The 16,964-nt window shown below is 44.0% G+C and overlaps 2 non-coding genes across 2 annotated transcripts; both read left to right on the top strand.

Annotated features, from left to right (window-relative positions):
- The first annotated feature begins 685 nt into the window (after positions 1-685).
- Positions 686-757, top strand: TRNAG-UCC (transfer RNA glycine (anticodon UCC)). Its single transcript has one exon. It is a non-coding gene; the product is annotated as a tRNA-Gly (tRNA).
- Positions 758-16,222: 15,465 nt separating this feature from the next.
- On the top strand, positions 16,223-16,294 carry TRNAG-UCC (transfer RNA glycine (anticodon UCC)). Its single transcript has one exon. It is a non-coding gene; the product is annotated as a tRNA-Gly (tRNA).
- Positions 16,295-16,964: the final 670 nt, after the last annotated feature.

Genomic DNA, 16,964 nt, shown 5'->3' with positions numbered 1-16,964 from the left:
GTCTGTTCTGGGCCAAGGCCCATTCTTCTACCAAGTTTCGTGGAAATCCGTCCAGTAGTTTTTGTGTAATCTTGTTCACAAACTAACCAACCAACAAACAAACGGAGAGGGGTGAAAACATAACCTCCTTGGCGGAGGTAATAAGAAACTTTCTGCATGAATAATATTGGTGCATAAGACACCGGAAGAAGTGGGAATCTGGCTACAGTAGGTATTGGTTCGATCCTGTCTGTCAGGACAGGATTCGCTGATGCTTGTGTGGCCACTGCAACTGAAGGTGACTGAAGGGCAGACAGTGTGGAAGTGATTCGCCATAGATAGGAACTACACTTTGTACCTTATTATAGATAGTGCCACCATTCACGGGCTGCGGTGGATGATGGGTAGAAGAGATAATAAATGTTGCTTCAGCCCAGATCACCAGATCGCATTCAACGACACATTCTAAGGACACTGATACCTCTCCTCTGGTTATCCCAAAACTTGGACGATAAGACCGACTGGACAGTAAGCAGGAAAAAGTATAGATAGATAGAGATTGATAGATTGTGAATGCACTGTGGTCATTAAGACATAACCACTACTTTAGGAGGGAAAAATTCCACGACCCACACCCTGCCTTCGTGGTAGTGGTCCTTGGCAAATATGATAATACCACACCCGTCAAACTACAGTAAACTCTCATGCGATGGTGGTATAGTGGTGAGCATAGCTGCCTTCCAAGCAGTTGACCCGGGTTCGATTCCCGGCCATCGCAGACAGTGAAATTTTAATGCACAATGAATGTACGCTTATCAATAGTCCCTCCCACAGTGTTATCAAGTACTTAAGATTATAAACCGTGAATGAGGTATACAAGCAAGCTTACTGTATGAAGTTAGTTGTAAATGGTGAAGTATTGTGATGTTAATGAAAATGAAGGAAGTGTACCCTTCACGGAAGACACACTGAGAACATGAAGTAATGAGGTGGTGTGGGATGCATGCTTCAAGCCTCCATATGTTGATGTGATATGAGGAAGCCTGGCCGGGGGAGGGGGGTGGGTGGGAAAGTAGAGATAGGGAGGGGAGGGGTGAGGGATCAGGAACCATTTCTGCCAGTCATCCCTCCCCCTCACCCATGTACGACCACCACCGGCTTCACACTGTATCTAGCTCGTTACTGACCATCTTATCAGTTCTTATTTAGGTTGTTTCAATATTCACGCTGTATACTGATACAAAAGCAACGTTAGACCGACCACACATATTCCGCTGCCAGTTGTGGAGTTGTGACCTATTCATGTCACGCGTGTGCAAGGCAGCCGCTATAATTCATTCTTTTTCGTCTTCAGAGAACTGGTGAGGAATGTTTTAACTCTTATTCAACGAGAGGATATTCTTGAGCTAAAATATATGTCTGGGGTCAACAAGAATACTATATATTAGTTCGGCTAGAGTAGTTTGGCGGGAGGAAGAACAAGAAAAGTACTCAAGATAATTAAGCCATATCAACCCTCAGAGAGACAGACTGGTAATGACAAAAGCATGACATCAAGGATTTATGGACCAGTGTGAAGAGACCAAAATGAGGTGACCAAAACTGAAGAGACCAAAACTGAAGAGACCAAAATGAGACCAAAAACGAGGAGACCACAATGAAGAGACCAAATGAAGAGGCTAAAATGGGGAAACCAAAATTAGGAGACCATAAAGAGGATATCAAAATGAGGAAACCAAAATGAGGAGACCCAGATGGGGAGATCAAAATGAAGAAGTCAAAATGTAGAGTTCAACATGAAAAAACAAAATAAACATATCAATATAAACCAACCAAAATAAAGTTATCAAAATGAAGAATTCAAAATGAACACGATCAAAATGAAGAGAACAAAACCTCAACTACATCACTTTTTTTTTTTTTTTAAGACAAGGTGATGACGAGCAATAAATCACGGGGAAACAGAAGAAAAATGAAGATTATTAACTAAGTGGAGTCATCACGCGCCCTGTGCATGACGAAGGCAAAATTTTTTTCTCCAAATGCTCATGGATGTAATGTATTCCCGCGGGATGTCTCATGCTGGCGTGGTGTAACTCAAACCTCCATCTCTAGCCTTTTAATACTCAGGTACAATTTACAGCATTTTTTCTGTGTGTATGTGTCAGATGCAGTTAGGCTACAGAAAGAAGAGAAATTACCGAAGAGAGTGATAATATGTCAAGTACGAGGTATCTTGCAATGCCACACTCTTGTCGAGATTTCTACAGGCTCCACTCACGAAGGTTAAGATATGAAGGCTTAAAAAGGCGTGGCATGCAAGTCTAAGTTAGGGTTATGTCTGTGGGAGTAGATATGGTATGTGTTGGTGGGTGTTGTGCTGTGTGTTGGTGGGTGTTGATGTGTTGTGTGTTGGTAGGTGTTGATGTGTTGTATGTTGGTGGGTTTTGGTGTGTTATGTGTTGGTGGTTGTGGGTGTGGTGCTCGTATGTGTTGATGGGTGTACGTGGGAGACGCGGACGTGGGTACAGGTGGTGGATGTTGAGGCGAGTGAGGATGCCCTGGTGGTCGGCCATCACCTTGTCCACCACCTGCTGTAGGTGATGTGACAGCAGACAGAAATTTAGTCAGGTGTCGAGTGGAGATGAGGAGGTAAGTGAAAGATATGAAATTGGATGCAAGTAAGCGATGAGGAGGAAAAAGATGGGAGATGTTAGAGGTGGAAAAGTGGGAAAATGGAAGTAGGTGGAGATGTGAACCCTGGAAAAGGTGAGGGTATATGAGTATAGGTGGGGATGTGGACGTGAGTGTAAGTGTGGATGTGAAGATTCGTGTAGGTGGGGAATGTGCATGTGGGTATGAAATACTTACTGACATTATATGGAGTTAGAGATCTTAAAGTTAATCCTCCTGAATCTGGAAACGTACTTCTTAGCTTAGACTATTTTAATCAGCCAAGGAGAGCTCTCTAGTAGTAAGGAGGTTAATGAAAGATAGGCTACATTCGACTCCTTTAGCTCGAAATATCTCTCATATGCATATGGGGAGAGCTGAAATAAAGAAATGCTCATTAAAACAAGTTAAAGAGCAAATATTACAGTGCAACACTCCCAAAACAACATGACTGCACCGTATGAACACTTCACATTATATCTTTTAACGCAGACTTAGATGCCTCAAGAAACGTCCCTAAAAAACGTAATTATGAGAGGCGTGAAGGGGAACTCTGCAGGGTCTCACCTAAGCTGGGAGGAAGGAGGTGTAATGCGTGGAATATTGCGCCACTAACGCTGACTCATGGGTGGGAATAGTGATTATATACACGAGTGTCACGCAGGATGTATACGTGGGTGCGAATAATGGGTCTCTCTCTCTCTCTCTCTCCCTCTCTCTCTCTCTCATGATGGTGGTAAGGCCAGTGAGTGATGTGGTAAGGGCGAGTGAGACAGCAGACAGGCCAGTGCGGAGGGAGATACGAGTATATCTTGAATCTGTACACGCATCGCTAAAGAGAAATTATAACCAATCAGAGCGCAAGGCCGACAATGACGTCACTCCTATTCTACATTAAAGAGAAGGCTTATAAGGCTAAGTTTTTATTTATTCATTTACTTTTTTCATATCCGAGATGCATTGAAAATAGGAAGTGTCATATGTGAAAGACCTTTAGCTGTGAGATGAGCAACATATACATCCTTACATACATACATACGTAAAGGTCATTCGTGTTAGTACGCTGAATGAGACAGGGTGAATTAAATCAGGTGAAGCGGTAAGGGGTGAGGCAGGTGTGACGGGATGAGATGAGTGGTGTGTGGGTGGTGGGGTGAGACGGACGGGGTGAAATGGAAGAGGCAAGGTTATCACCATTCTGATCACCACTGCCGCTGTCCACACACCACACGCGGCCATCGTCCTGTGCAGTCATCTCTAACTTTCTCAGTACAGGAACCCTTTTTCTATTATTACATTCTTGATAAACTACAAACGAATTTATTAAACTTAGGAGTTAGGATTTTTACTGGAGGGAGATTATTAGGGAGAGCTTCGAATATGAAAACAATTTGTACAGAAGCTACAGTCAATTTGTTTTCATATCACATTTACAAAACTGTTGTGTTTACGTGCAAATTTTTTAATATGTAGTACAAAGTGGGAAAAGAGGGAAGATGAAAAAAAATACACATGATCTTTACAAAGCTATGCACTTAAACCAGCACCATATTAATTACCTTTCCAAAGAGTAAATTATATTGTTGATAATTACTAACCTGATGCTGATTACTAGACTCTTCAATCCGATGACGTGTTGCTAGTTTATGTCCGGTACTTCTAGACTAAATATACACATCAGGGGAGACCTTTTACTGAGAACGGGGTCAGTGAAAAATAAACCTAGCTTTCCTAGTTCAAAAATTTTCTAAAAGTAAATAAAACCTTTGGAGGTAACAAGAAACTATAAAAAGTCATCGGAGAGAAGATATTAATTTCGAACTGTTCCACGAGACTATGAGTACGAGTTACCCCAACAGACAATTTCATGTTTTCCCCTGGACAGATTCAGCATCATGTCCCCCGGCCTGTTGGTGGTGCTGCTGCTCCTGCCGGGTTTCTGTGCCCCCACCACCACCATCGTGACTCCATCTGTGCCCCTCCCACCCCACACCACGCTATGCTCTACCAAGGGGCCGCATGACGCAGTGGCCCTGAAGCTAAAACACCGTACGGAGATCAACGGGAATCGAAAGGAAAAGGATGAGGTACTGCGAAGGGAGCGAGAAGGAGGCAGGGAAAATGAGGACGACAACGAAGGAATGCGAACGAAAGCAGACCTAGCAGAAGGGAATACTCAGCAGACACACATTAATACTAGGCAGACAGACGGTGACGATCAGATGAAAAGATCAGACAGGAATACTCAGCAGATATACAGAAATATTTGGCAAAAAGATCGCAAGGAAAATTGGGGAGAAAATGTAAGTGGGAAGGCGGGAATCACAGGAGCAACAGAGGGTCGTGGGATGAAGACAATGTGCCCTTCCACACAAGCACCCGGGGACTTCGCCATCTTCCCCTTCCTCTCCTTCACCGTCCTCCTCATGCAGCTCATCGTCAATCTGGCTGTCAACAACAACAGCAATAATAACAACAACAATAACAACAACCGCAACAATAACAATAACAACGACAACCAGAACGACAACTCTGTGAACAACGAAAATGTGGTGGAGAACACGGTAACCGGAATAGGTACGCCGATGGGAGGAAGGAAGATGAAGTACAATTCGAAGTCTCTCTCTCCTCTACCTTCAATTTTGGCGGTATTTTCTTCCCCTACTGATTTTCCATATGAAACCTCTCATCATCCTCTCAGAGTCTCCGTCTCCCCCTCTGCCTCGTCTCATACTAATTTTGAGACCCATAGTCAGCCACGAAGTACTGTAATTTCTCAAAACCCTGCCTCCTCCTCCTCCTCCTCCTCCTCCTCCCCGCCAGTTTCAAATTCGTCCCTCTGTACTTGTTCAGCTTCCTCGCATGATCTCCCATCGTTATTTCAGTTTCCGTCGGTTTTCTCGTCAATTTCCTCCCGTATCTTCTCTTTGTTCGGGCTTTCTTCACCGTCGTCACACCAGCCTTTGTTTGGTTATCCGTTCACGTCCCTATCTTCATCAGTTTCTTTTTCGTCGTCTTCTTTATCATCAGTTTCTCTTTCTTCTTCCTCGTCCTTCTCCTCAGCTTCTCTTTCCTCCTCCTCCTCCTCCTCCTCCTCGTTCCTTACTTCCTCGTCCTCCTCCTCATCAGCTTCTCCATCCTCTTTCCCTCCCCCCTCCTCGTCCCCTTTCTTTTCAGCATCTCCTCCCTCCCGTGCATCATCATCATCATCATCAGCAGCAGCACCAGCACCAGTATTCACTTCCCCCTCCTCGTCCACCTCCTCTCCATGCCTCTCCTGGGTGCTATGTGAGGCTGCCCGGGAGACCAAAAGAGCCAAGGACGAACTGGACTTTTTGATCTCCAGGCTGGCGGTCTCCGTGGCATCCCTGCAACTCCACCTCGCACTCGGGGAAGAAGGAACCCATTACAATGAGAACGGGGAATGTTGGAGATACATGAACAGCTGTGCGAGCAATCTAATCTCAAACTACAGTATATGAGGTAGTTTTACGCAATCAAGTAGTGAGAAAAAAGAAAAACGCTTTGAATTTAACACCATCTTGAACTGTGAATGCTAGTGCTAATAATATCAGCTTTATCCAGGTAATCAAGTGCTGAAACTAATCAAGAACGGTTTTGATACGGATGACAGGCGACCCTTCACACTGACAGCAATACACGTGCTAAAAATATCCTGAACTTAATAACAGTGGAGAGTGCTGGAGACATAGGCCTACTCGAAGAACTGTCGTGATAAGATTTTGCACAGCGGTGTATGATATAGTTCCAGGTTATGAAATTTTCAGAACAATGGGGCAACACTTAGACTCGGAGGAGAAATGGTCTAGGAGAGTTTTGGAAGTACTTTAATGCAATCAGTATGACTTTGAACTATGAGATATAGTTCTAGGCAATTAGCTGCTGGGAAAAAAATGTAAGAACATTGCTTCGGCTGAAATAAGCTATATTTACAAAAATATTCCCACAGATTGAACGTCTTTACTGTGAGGACAATTTAGCACGTGGGTATCGTTATTCAACATCAGCAATTCATGGCACAATCATACTCATTACGGATGGGGAAAGGAATACCGTGTTCACTTTACCTTGGCCCAAAACTGCCATTCCTTCATCACGAATGCTGTGTTATAACAAAAGATTTAGTACTGGGATGTTATGCTAGTCACAATGACGTGCAACAGAAATGATTTAGAGCCACAGTATTGTCCTTTTCTGTCACTGAGCTGAATGAAATCAGCGGCAAAACGATGAACATCTGGGCCAAGTTAAGTGCGTGTACTATAATTATCTAGTTTCCAGTAAAGTGATGAAGTTATATGTGTTTTTGTGTTTCCATAATTTGCTATATTCTATTGCTGTGTGGTTGAGAAGGTGAGGTATGGAAGTTAATGAAACCAAGGTATTGACTATAGATCGAAAACGAGGGTATTACCGAAAATCACATGACAAACGTTTGACACCCCTGCTTTTACCTTCGTAGTCTGTGTAATTACTAACCGACAGATGCATGTGAAGCATTTAGGGAGAAAAAATGCGCAGACCATGATGTTTGTGAAGTGACAGGATTCCAAAGGCTTGAGTGATGTGTAAATAAATGTGTGGCCCAAGTCACTAAGCATGCTGTTGATAGTCCTCCTCCTCCTCCTCCTCCTCCTCCTCTATTTCCATATTTTACTTCACCCCATTTTTATCGGTGGGAATATTAGGGGCTCACTGGTGATGATGCTTTCCACTGGTGCTCATTTTGCGTGTCCTGGTTCCTGGCTGATACACACGACTCCATACAGTTACAATAACACAGACGCAGTACACCATCAAGAGGCAACGAGTATGAAGAGTTAACTTACTGTAATCTGGAAGTACCGTACCATTGACCAGAGACTGAAAATTAAAACTCAAATACTGTTGCAAAGATTTACGGTACTCAGGAAGGACGGTGACCTATGTACAGTACGCAAAGATGACATAGTTTTCGCGTACGGTACAGATACAAGACCTCCACACACACTAACTCACGCATCCCTGGTTAGATTGTGGAGTCGTAGTTTCGTTGGAACCGAGAAAGAAAATAATCCACAAGTACTACTATTACGGTACTTAGGAGAGGCGCTGACCTGCATAAGAACAGATCACATCTCAACAGTTACTTCAAGAAACAAGGGATGAGGCTATGCCACACCTAATGTCTGACTTGGCTCGTATCTCTGACTGGGGTAAAAATAATATGGTTGTCTTTAATGCATCTAAGACTCAGTTCTTACACCTATCAACCCGACAAAATCTTCCACAGGTATACCCATTAATGTTTAATAATATTCAGCTTAATCCTGCATCATCCTTGAACATGCTTGGGGTTTCATTTACTCGGGACTTATCTTGGAAAGATCATATTACATCTCTTGTAAAATCTGCTTCCAAGAGATTGGGTGTGCTAAGCCGACTCCGCTCTTTCTTTACCCCTGCACAATTGTTGACTCTATACGGGGGTTTTATCCTCCCCTGTGTGGAGTACAACTCTCATGTGTGGGGAGGCTCCCCACATACAGCTCTTCTCAATAGGGTGGAGTCAAAGGCTTTTCGTCTCATTAACTCTCCTCCTCTTACTGACTCCCTTCAACCTCTGTCTCTTCGCCGCACTGTTGCATCTTTATCTCTTTTCTATCGCTACTTTAATGGTCACTGCTCCTCTGAACTGTCTGCTTGCATTCCTCCACCTCTACGACGGGCGCGTAGCACCCGTCTGGCAGCAAACTCTCATCCCTTTTTTGTCCAACTCTCTAATGCAAGAGTTAACCGTTACTCCCAGTCTTTCATTTATGCAACAGGTCAGCTCTGGAACTGTCTCCCTCTATCTGTATTTCCTGCTGCCTATGATCTCCAGTCTTTCAAACGCAGTGTGTCCAGGCATCTCAAAATGATCGGATCTTGAATTTGGCTCTCTATTGTATTTGTTTTTCTCTTGGAGGGAACTGTTACTGCGGGCTCATGGCCTTTGGTTCCTTCTTCCTCGCATAAAAAAAAAAAAAAAAATCTGTGAACCTATACAATCCCGGACGCCCCCGTTACGCACATGTCTCAGGATAGATTATGAAGCCGTATTATCGGTGGAGCAGAGAAAGAAAATAACCCTCAAGTACTACATTAAAGTAGTACCTACACCAGACCAGCACAGGCCTACACCAGACCAGCACAGACCTACACCAGAACTACACCAGACCAGCACAGCGGCATGTGTGGTGGTGGCGGTGGGGGGGGGGGAGGGGTCGGAGGATGGGGTCAGTGGCGAGGCCTCGTCAGTGGGGCGCTGAGTGCAAGTGGCTGAGTGGCGCCTGTGGAGCCACCAGGCGGGAACTGTTTGAACCCCCCCACACACCTCTCACCGCCACCACCACCACCACCACCAGAACCACGCCGCTCCAGGCTGCGGTGCTTACTCGTTGGGGTCTCTTGTCTCAGCCGCTCCCAACCTTGCCTGGGTGTTCGTATCTTCCATTTCTATACCGTAATTCACTGTACACTTCTAGATGTGCCAATGTAACCCTTCAAGATTTTTCAGTGAGGAAAAATTAAATATCTGCAAGGCTTTAGATGGTGTAATTAAAATAGCATAAATGTATACGTGCACATCATTTTAAATACACCGATACTGAGCTTTCAAATCATAGTTTGCATTCTGTGACAACTCTGATGCAGCAGTTATCACATTCTCATCTTCATCGCCAACCCTGAAAGAAGTCTGTACGATCTTTGTCACTCCAAATTATTTTCAGCGACAAGAACGATCCCCATAATGTATCAAAATGCAGCGCACTTAATCTCCATGTTGTGTAAAATTATTCCGTAAAACCGTGAAAAAATATTGTCTGAGGAGGATTCGAACCTGCTCTACTCCACTAGAAGACACGAATGTTCCAGTAAGTCAGTATTTTCTGCAGTTCACCTGCTCTGAGTGTTGTATGAGACCATGAGATTAATAGTGACAGTATCAACACTCGCACCTATGACTCAGTTCAGTGAAATCGTCCAGGGTAAGCATTAGAGATAGAGCAACCATAAGTTAAAATATCACGTCACTTTACGGCACTTTTTTTCAGTATTCATTAAATCAGATTAGATCAGATAATGCCGTGTTTCCTTTCCAGAACCCCCTTTCTGGAGTTAGTCTTGGTACAGACGATTTCTCTTGATTTTAAGCCTAACTAAATGCTAAAACCAGCTAAAATACTTCCGACACTTGTTGCAAACTGTCAGGAAAAATAAAGCTCAAACGTGCAATAAGATTTATAAAGTGCTAGACTCTCGGCTTGGATTTTGGCTATATTTCTGGCAAAGTTTCCTGACTAAGAAATATGATGTCTCGCTAGGAATCACATTTCATTCAAGGCAGTACCTTCCTTGGTCGATGGTAGCAAGCCATCTACAACCTACAGGGATTCATCAAGGGAAAAAAAACTAAACAAGGTTCATGGTGAAAAGTAATAAGAACATCCACAATAGATAAATTTGAGTCATCATGTGAATACAACAGTTTCGGTCCAACCTTAGGCATCTTCAGGTGTAGGTAGACAGAATATTTGGAAGTATTGTACCACGGCAGGTGAGAGGGAGGGAAGGCACTATTGACCATCCAGTGGCAGAGACAGATGCTACTGAAGCTACACAGGCTAGTCACCGGTCTAAAAATAGGCGTTTCATACATTAAAGCCCCTAATTTAAGGTCCGTAGTGAGATGCCATCAGTAACTGGGTGACACCTACAGTGTTTACAGCTGCGGATGTTATGATTGGTTTCTCCCATCGTGATGCTGCTTCATTCATCACCTCGCCCTCACCACCCATCCCCCTACCCTTCATCTCTCCCTCTCCTCTCACCCCCTCACCCTTCATCCCTTTCTCACCTATCTGATCTCTCACCCGCCCCTCATCTCTCGCTCGTCACGCATCCCTCCTGGCCCGGACTCCAAGCACCTCACACTCTTTCACCAGCCTTAGATCTCACTATACCCCACCAAGCGCCTCACACCAGTTCACCTCACACTCCATCATCACGTCCACATCTCACCACAAACCGTCCTCACAAAAACAATGACAGTCTAAGGAAAATACTGCACTCTAATCGCAAGACACGTCCTGCACCGCTTCCTAACCCTGACTGTAAAGGGTACCACGGCTGCTTTAGTGGAGATAATACTACCCAAGAAGTCACAAGCAATACGTATGGAGAGATCACGGGTGGAGTGACCGTGTATGGAGACACCTTGTTTGGAGAGACCGCTTATAACAGATTTAATTCCGGCAACAGAACACCTCGCTCTCCCTCTTCCTGCCCTACCACCTCCACCCCTGAATCCACCGCCTTCACCTTCGCTTCCTTCGTCATCCTTGTCGCCCAGGGTATAGTCAACGTCGTCACTATCATCAACAACAATAATAATAACAACAACAATAATAACAACAACAATGATAATAACAATAACAACAACAACGTGAACACCAATGACATCGTGACCATGAACAACCAGGAGAACAACGCTGGAGGGATGGGCAACATAATGGTGATGACAGGAAGGCGCCTTACCCATCACCACCAACCCTATGTCAGAGAGAGAAGGCACCTATATTCACGCCGAGACGCACACGCACACCCAGTCCACAAAATACTCCGTGATCCAAGTATTTACAGCATGATTCTAGTAAATGAGAGTAAGACCGTCAATGAAACACCAACGAATCAAAACATCACTCACATTTACGCAGTCCACAGGAAACCTATCACTGAAGACAGTGGGTACAGCAAAATACCAAAGCATGGAAGTGAGCGTGTATATCAAACATTTAATCACAGTACCAACACTATAGGACCTCCACTCACTGATTCAGCACCATCGCTACAAAAGAACACTGCAGCAACACACAATCTCTCCAATCAGACTCATTCAGCAGCTCAGTCAGGCGTACAGGGCAAGAGTTTGGTATGCGAGTGTCGTCCCCGCCACCGCAGACGGAGATCCCCGCCTGTTCCTGTCCTCGAGCCTTACCTCACGGCCCTCCTCTGCCGCACCCCTCACGGACACTATCGCGGCCTGAAATCGTTCCTTCAGCTATTTTTCCGGTAAGATGAATATCAGTAATTCAGTTCTATTCTACAACATTTTATCAGGCCAGTTACTTTAGAAAATTGTGCATTACACAAGCTATGAAGCTCCACTGTTTCACAGACTAATAAATAAAGCACCCATCAGTAGAGCATATTTTAACCGTGAAATATAACAGTTAATACCTTAGCGGAAAAAAGTAATAACTTACATAATACGGTATTAATTTACTGCATAGGTTGTCCTGAATGCAGATTTAGAATTTGAAGTCTATAGATCTGAGCTCACGCATTTCGCTAGAATTGTTACTCTTATTCTACGTAGCTCCCTATATCAAATATGTATACTCTAGCTACTATTAACTAGATATATGTAGTAATTCAATCAACTCTCCCTACAGATTGCAAATGAAGGTGTTTCTGAGAAGAGCGAATGTAGCTTTGTCCGCCCTTCCCTGCCCTGATGTAAAGACAATAAAGTAATGCTGTGAAGGATGCAATAATGTGTTCATTTCCACTTAATAGCTGTTATAGATATGAAATGTAACTCTTCTACTTTCGTATGCATTCTCACTACAAAGTCTCTTACTGGTCTGTATTTGGTGAATACAGTAATTCTGGCTATCGCTTCCCCCGAGAAGATACGGTGCTGCATTGGCCCTCACACCAGACTGCAGACTGGCATAATTATCAGATTTTCTTTACCTACAGTTTGTCACGCTCAACCACGCCGTTTTCCGCTTTAGTTTTCTATACTGTAGTTAAGCTTTCTATCATGCTTACATTATACGCAATGAAACTCCGCAACAAAGATGCTTATATACTGTAACCTAAACAAAACAAATCAAAACAAAAAACAAAAATCAATCATATTTTTGTAACTGTCGGGCCTAGTGGGTTAGAACTCTTGCTGTCGACTGAGGGATTTGGCATATGATAGCACCGAAGGATAATTACTTGACGCTAAGAAGAGTATCCGATCGCAAAAACCTTACACGTCAAAAATTTTCTAAACAGAGATATACTTTTGCCCTTCAAACAGAAATGCATTACTTGAAGCTCCGTAGAGTAATTACCGCAACTACATCTTATCATTTCATTTTGTCCATTCCCTCCTATTCTATCTTGCCCTTCCTCTGTCCTGCCGGAGTGTGGGATACTTCTCCAATTTCCCCTCTCCAACGATCCCCGTCCTCCACCTTCTCTGACTCTTCCTCCTCTTCCTTCCCCTCCGCCATCCCCAACATTTACTGTCCTCACCTCCCCCGCTCTTCCTGCCATCCTCCCTCCCCCACTCTTCCTGCCATCCTCCTTCCCCCACTCTTCCTGTTATCCTGTTTCTTACTGTTCTCCTTCCCTGACTCTTCTGTTCCTTTTCCCCACTCTTCCTGTCCTCCTCCTTATCTCACTCTTCCTGTCCTCCTTTTTCCCCCACTCCTCCTTTTTCTCCAACTCTTCCTGTTCTCTTTCCCCAGCCTCTGCCCTTCTCCCTCCCCCGACTCTCCCCGTCATCCTCCCTTCCCCGACTCTCTCCGTCCTCCCTCTCCCCCATCCCTATCCCCATCTATCCTCGTTCCCCTCTCCCCATTCTCAACTCTCCCTGTCCTCCTCTTCCCCATCCACAACTCTCCCCGTGCTCCCCTTCCATCCCCATCCTTTCCTCTCCCCGATTCTTCCTCCACTCCCTCCACCTTCCCTGTCCTTTTCACTCTGCCATCCCCGTCCTGTCCCTTCCCAACTTTTACCTCCCTCCACCCTCATGTTTCCTAGTTTTTTTCTTTTTTTCCTAATTCCATCACCCCACCTCTTCCACCGTCACCATATCCTTTTTATATCTCACTCTGTCTCTTAATGCTACTATCCATCTCCCCACCGCCATACGAGTACCGTACCATCCATCTTTCTCCTCCACTACACCACCCATCTCTCCATCATACCGTCCCATCCCTCTCTCCCTCACCACTTCCACCTCGCGCTGCCCCACTCCTACCCTCCCCCTCTCGCCCTCCACCTCAAAGTACCCGTCACACACTGCAACAACTCACCTCTTGATCAATAACCCAAAAGTCTGCTGCTGCCTGTCTGGGGCGAAGAACCTACAAAGAAGTAAGGGTTTTTTATTTGTTCAAAAAATTCTTTCCAACATCCTAGCTGCCCTAACATTCCGGCATTTAAGGAACTGAAAAGATAACACTCACCACCTGCAACGCTGTGGAGGTTATTCAGAGATGACCCAAGGCGATACTGCAGAACCATGATGTTAAGACGATGCGAAGAGTAAAGAGCTTACCTGTAGAGAAAGTGGTCAGCACAATCAGGTCACACTCAGAGACAGATGGATAGACAGATTTATATTTTTATTGCAAAACGCTTCTCACATAGGGAAGAAATACAGAAAAACTATGAGCCGACAGGCGGCGGTATGGTACCGGTAAGTGCCCATCCGGTAAAATCCCACACACGGCCTGCTAATGGTTTAAGCTATGGCTGACGGGTTAATCATACAATGCAGGTTCGTCGCTAAGGAAAAGATGGCTCCTTACTTTTTTAAGAAACTGGATTTAACTATGCAAATCATAGATGATATTTCAAAGTGTTCGTAAGCAAGCAGGCCCAGAGATTTCAAATTGTTATGACAGTTTATGCGGTTCCGTACTTTTGTAAAAAGCTATTGATCCAACAGGAATAGAGTATTTCATGGCCAAGCCCAAGCAACGGCATCATGGTTGACATTCCCACCATAAAACTCAAAGATATCAGGAAATACCAAAATACGATGTCTGAATTACCAAGTTATTGTATACCCAGGACATTTGAAATTCTGAATAGGAATGGAAAATAACATGAATGCTGAGCCAGTGAGAAATCCTTAAGTTACTTTTCGGTGGACTGAGAAGAGATATACGTTAAGACAGTCAATACAGGTTAATTATGGAGAAGCGCACCATACATCCTCGACATTCACTACCAGTTACACATACACTAGAATATGCTTAGCAGATATACAGTACAGTCAAGGACGGGTGACAGGCAAAACCATCTACATTCAACTTGTAGCACTCTTCGTAACATTAACTAATTTTACGATAATCTCTTAAATCTCAGCATTCAGGGTGGAGCGATGGTAATTTTAGGCAAAGGTACTATGAACTGAGTGTAACAATTTCTCACCAAAACGCAGAAAAGTGGTGGCACGCGTGCAAGTGCTCTGAGAAGCAGCGGGGTGTGAGTGTGTGAAGCTGCGGCCGCATGGCGGTGGTGCGCAGCGGGGTCATGGCATCTGTGGAACTCATGCAAATCTTCATAAACGATTTGAGCCTATATTAAACCAGCTGGTCTTCGTGAAGATTAATTATTGTCAGTTTTTTCCGTATCTTTCACATTAATATTCACGTCATTTTGGTTAAGTGTTCAGTAGCTATGTGAGTAAAAACAAAAATGAACAGGAGTCTCGAGCAACGCATCTGATCTAAGATTCACGAACAATTATCTAGTTAAATCCCTGTCGTAACTATTACTTGCTTTTGGCAGGAGAAACAAGAGACATAAGATGATTCTGAACTCTCCTTTTTTTGTCCTTCTCGCAGAAACAAATGCTAGTTGCGAGAGTTAATTTATTGCAAGCTTGAGAATCTGTCCTGACTAATCGAAGTCCCCCCCTGTAGATCTGAACATCCAAAATAACCAGCAGTTTCTGTGTGTGTGTGTGTGTGTGTGTGTGTGTGTGTGTGTGTGTGTGTGTGTGTGTGTTTTGGCCTAATATGTGGAATTTGGGTGAGAGTACAAAATGCATCACGAATTATAGCCCTCTTCCTTGGACTATTTTCAAATTTGGCCTCTTCAGACCAATTACACATTTTTCCACTTTATTCTCGCTCCTCGCAGACAACTTTGTTCAGCTTAGGAGAGAATTTTTGAACTGTAGAGGTTGTGTATAGCTTCTGTTATCTCTTTCGCGGCAGGGACGCTCTCCCAAACCCAATAAAATCGTCCGTAGGTAGGAAAAAGTAGTAGTAGTAGTAGTAGTTGTTGTTGTTGTTGTTGTTGTTGTTGCTGTTGTTGTTATTGTTGTTGTCCATCCATTTTGTTACTTGCATTGAAGATGAAGAGATGGCAATTTTGGCCCAAATTACATTGCGAAAAGTATAGTTAAATCAATATGCAGGATGATCACAGTTGACATAATTCAACCATTGTCACTGTTTTAGGCTTGTGAGAGAGGATGACACCTTCCTTGGCAGAGGGGAGCTACGGCGAAGCATCCAAACTGTTTGCACCGAGAACTGAAATAGGGACCTGGATTGTTCATTTGACGGTTACGTGTCATGATCTTGGGGAAGACTGAGACATAGGGAAAAAAAATGCCTTAGTGACCCTCGTGTAGTCAATAGATAAAATAAATATCTGTTTTCTTCTTTCCCAAACTCTTGTAGTGTGAAAGAGAAAGGAGATTAGCTACTCTAGTTCATTCTCTGCGATGGTGGTATAGTGGTGAGCATAGCTGCCTTCCAAGCAGTTGACCCGGGTTCGATTCCCGGCCATCGCAGAAAATCAATTTTTACAGCAGTTGTGAAGTCTGTATACATAACAATAGCTGATCTCACGATCCATTCAAATAATGCTCAAGATGATGATAATAATAATAATGATAATAATAATTCTGCATGAAGCAATCTAATAATGCAATATTGAAATATGAATTAAAGTGCGTAAATATATTGCTGTTAATAAAAATGAAGGATTTCCTGTCAAGGGAGGCACTGTAGAGAAACCTAGATGCCGCACGGGGAGGCAAAACATGCGTCAGCTTGGCCGCCATGTTGGAAACACGTGATTAGACCTTGGCAGGAAACAGACTGTGGGGCAATGGCGGTAGAGAATGATATGAGTTACATGAACTAAGGACTGGGACATCAACAGAGCGAGATTACCTTTACTTGACATTATCTGAGTTGGTGGTGGAGGAAGAACCAGCCATTACAAGGTTAAGAGAGACAAATAAGCAAGTTCAGCCGTCTTACAGATGGTTGGTTGTCACCAGGGTGGTAGATCTGGGAGGGATGGGGTATCACCCCCTCCACCTGGGTCGGAAGGGATGTCCTATGTTTTCACTCCCCCCCCCCCCAGGTCAGGGCAGTCGAGGAGAACTGCAAAAATAAATTCAGGGTTACCCTAAAATACATTATTTACATTAATACTTTAATTATTTCAAAAAC

Source organism: Coenobita brevimanus, chromosome 51, assembly GCF_032717465.1.
Source record: "Coenobita brevimanus isolate Jiangsu-jjx chromosome 51, ASM3271746v2, whole genome shotgun sequence".
Classification (NCBI taxonomy): domain Eukaryota; kingdom Metazoa; phylum Arthropoda; class Malacostraca; order Decapoda; family Coenobitidae; genus Coenobita; species Coenobita brevimanus.
The sequence above is the reverse complement of the archived record's forward strand: the minus strand, read 5'-3'. Positions and strand labels throughout refer to the sequence as shown.